This window comes from Chrysochloris asiatica, unplaced genomic scaffold (genome assembly GCF_000296735.1).
Source record: "Chrysochloris asiatica unplaced genomic scaffold, ChrAsi1.0 scaffold00235, whole genome shotgun sequence".
NCBI classification, from domain to species: Eukaryota; Metazoa; Chordata; class Mammalia; order Afrosoricida; family Chrysochloridae; genus Chrysochloris; species Chrysochloris asiatica.
In genome coordinates, this window is record NW_006408753.1 from 299659 (window position 1) to 303830 (window position 4172).

Below are 4172 nucleotides of genomic sequence, written 5' to 3' on the forward strand. Positions count from 1 at the left end.
TATCAAGCACTTTTCAATCAAAGGTTAATGGTATTTCACTGACTTCCCGGCAAAGGTACTGTTTACTGATCATGCCCATACCAACAGTCCAATTTTTTATGTGCTTCACTGTAGAAACAGATGAGGCTAATTGTTTTTTTTCTTTACTGCAACATTTTTTAAACTGCAGAACATTTAAAGGATAAATGCACTCTGGAAAACATTTTACATTATGAAGGAAACTTTTGAATTTCCATAGCATTCAGGATGTGTGGAAGGGTAAATACCTTATTTGCTTTATAACCATTCTTTTTTTCTCCTAATACACCCTCCACTAATTATACAATAGTTTATACATGTGGAAAACATGAGCTACATTAGGAAACTGTGATTTAAACAAATATTAATTCATAAACTAAGTACATTTCTTTGTCAGATAATTAATTGTAAGTTATATGATGTGAACCTGGGAATCATAAATCCTTGGTTCTGGTACTGATTCTATTATATATTAGTTGTACTAACTGAACAATTGTGTCTTAGTTATCCAAAGCATATAAAAGAATACCAGTACACTTGTTTATTGACCTTGTGTAGCTGTTATGACAATCAAATTGGAAATGATTTGGAAAGTACCTTGTAAAGTGTAAGTATACCTAATTGTTGTTTGTTGTTAAGTGCCGTCGAGTCGGTTCCGACCCATAGCGACCCTGTACAGGGTTTTCGAGGCTGTAAATCTTTACGAGAGCAGAAAGCCTCATCTTTCTCCCATGGAGCAACTGGTAGTTTCGAACTGCTGACGTTAAGGTTTGCAGCCCAATTCGTAACCACTACGCTACCAGAGCTCCTTATTAGTGGAGTATTTATTATTACTTATGTTTTAATTTAAGTGCAACTTCTGGCATTATATTAAACTTAATTTTAAGTAACTTAAATTTAAATTAAACTTCTAGGGATTGCTCTATATTTTAAAGAGTGAGAAACATTATGATATTATTAGTTAACAAAGTCTTTTTAAAACATATTAGTTGAAAGTGACTTTGGGGCTAGGCTCTAAACTCTGATTTTCTTTCCATTGTTTAATAGTTGATTGTGTGAAAATACATGCAGTGGAATCAGATCTAGTCTTGCCAAGTTGCAAAGGGACTTAGGGTAGTACTTTTGAGATTCAAAACTATTAAAATATATTTAATATGTGACATAGTCCAAGCTAAGGTCAACTGTAAGAAGAGACCAACTCCTGAGGAAAAATTCACTATAATGTAAATGCCATTCTGGACTAGTGAACTGGGATCCACACCAGGTCCTTGGGGGTAGAGGAGGAGGAGTGGCTGAGGCTAAGAATGTGAAGCTGTGTTATTACTATGAGCATGCCTTGAGAAAACTGGCTGTATGTTTGTAATGCAAGAATGTAACATGAAGGGAAGAAAATGACCTCATTGTATAACCTGAGGAATCCCTGCTAACTGAGTAGGGTTTGGACCAGCAGCAGGTGACAATGGCCAGGTTTAAAAATCTGAGCTCTAGCCAAAACACTTCAACTGTCCAGTTTTTGTCAAGTTGAGATTCTATCACAATTGGCATTGTTGTTGTTGTTAAGTGCCGTCGAGTCAGTTCCGACCCATAGCGACCCTGTACAGGGTTTCCGAGGCTGTAAATCTTTACGGGAGCAGAAAGCCTCATCTTTCTCCCATGGAGCGGCTGGTAGTTTCAAACTGCTGACCTTAAGGTTCACAGTCCAATTCGTAACCACTATGCTACCAGAGCTGGGAGAAATGGAAGGATTTCTTCAGACTATCCAAATATCGGTGGTCTTTGATTTAAGTGGTAGCATTAGTAACAGCTAATGCGTCAGACTGCAAAGCCACTTGAACTGCAAGGTTGGTGGTTCAAGCTCACCAGCTGCTCCTTGGATACCCTGTACAGGGTCGCTATAGGTCAGAATCGACTCGATGGCACTTAACAACAACAACAGTAGCAGCAACATTAGTAACCGTAGTGTGTTCTTGACCTATGGATGACTAGTGTTTATATGAGTCACCTGGGATCTTGTGTAAAAATAGATTTGGATGCAGTGCATTTGGGGTGAACCCTGAGACTCTATATTTCCAAGTTTCCCAAGTGGTTTTAAGACACACTTTGAGCAGTCAGAATTATGAGTCCTAAGAAAGTTCCATGCCACAGTATAGAATATTGGCGTTCCCTGAGCTTGCTGTTACTCAGCTGTGATGCAAACCCATTGTGCGTACAATATCCACCTGAGCTTCTCTGCATCCCTCGCAGAGACTTCAGAGGCGGGGGAACCAAGGTAAATGTGAAGCTCATGCTACTTACTGGGATATGAGAATCATTTGTACCTGCCCAGGAGACTTGTGTCTTTGCCATATTCTACAGAACTGAAGGAGGCTAATTTGTTTGCTTACATTGTAGTTATTGTTAAGTGGCATCGAGTAGGTTCCAACTCATAGTGATCCTGTATAAGGTTTCGGAGGAGCAGCTGGTGAGTTGAAACCACTTACCTTGCATTTCAAACAAACCTTGCAGTCCAGTGCATTAACCCACAGTGTCACACCAAGACTTCATAGGTAGGATAAGATCACAGTTCTTGATAGATATGAATAAATCTTTCTCTTTTTCTTAGTCCCAAATTTCAAATGTTTTACCTGTCATAGATAGAGTAAGCTCAAGAAGACAGACTATTCTAAAATGGTCAGAAGCCTCTCAATGCCTTGAATTCAATAGTCTTTTGGTTCTAGTACTTTTTTAAGTCATGCAGTATGTAGATATCTTGTGCTACCAAAAAAATATCATGATCCATCAGCAAGACGTCCAGAAGCTTTTCGTAAATGAGCAGCTATGCTTTATTTTTATGATACTTATTTTTTACTATAGTAACACATGTGTGTGTAGCTTGTTATTGAGTCAAGTCTGCCTCTCTTTCCTAAATGCTATTTTATATTGTATGGAATTTCTGGTTTTCTTACATCCTTCCCATTGAGTACTTTCTTCTTCCTTTTTTTTTTTTTTTTAATCTTAGTTTCATGTAAATGATTGTGGTACAAATCATGATGGACTAGGTTTTTGATCAAAAAGTTTTATTAAATGATATGTTCTAAATTTGGAGACTTCAGATGAACCTTTGGTAAATATTGTAAGAGGAGATTATGATTCTCTACAATTTTTAGGAAGATTTCATTTTGTAGGAGGGTCTCAATTTAATAGTATCTTCTAGAGAAAATAATCAGGATTAAGCAGATATTTATTGTTCATTTTAGGCAGTTTGAAAATTCTGTGAACTATAAAATTCCTGTTTTCATATTTTTGACCCATCAAGGAGGAATATGTTACATAAATAACAATAGATGACTTTCATTTTCCAATTCAAAAATTGGGTGTTTCAGGTACTGTATTTAAAGTATTGCCAATGTAGTATCCCACCACTCATTTGTCAGTTTGTCATACTGTGGTGGCTTGTGAGTTGCTGTGATTCTGAAAGCTATGCCGCCAGTAGTTTAAATACCAGCAGGGTCACCCATGGTGGATAGGTTTTAGACGAGCTTCTAGATGAAGGCAGACTAGGAAGAAAGAATAACAAACTACTTCCAAATATTTAGTCACTGAGAACCTTATGAATAGCAGAGAAACACTGTCAGATATAGTGCCAAAAAATGAGCCCCTCAGGTTGGAAGGCACTCAAAATGCAACTGAGGAAGAGCTGCCTCCTCAAAGTAGGGCTGACCGTGATGATGTGAAGGGAGTAAAGCCCATGGGACCTTCATTTGCTGATGGGACACAACTCAAAATGAAAAGAAACAGTTGTAAACATCCATTGAAAATTAGAATATGGAATGTATGAAGTGTGAATCTGGGAAAATTGGAAGTTGTCAAAAATGAAATGGAACACATAAACATTAATATCTTAGCCATTAGTGAGCTGAAATGGACAGGTATTGGCCATTTTGAATCTGACAACCACATGGTTTACTATACTGGGAATGACAAATTGAAGAGGAATGGTGTTGCATTCATTGTCTAAAAGAACATATCCAGATCAATCATGAGGTATAATGCTGTCTGTGATAGGATAATATCCATATACCTACAAGGAAGACCAGTTAATACCACTATTATTCAAATTTATGCACCAACCACTAAAGCCAGTGAGGATGAAATAGAAGAATTCTACCAACTTC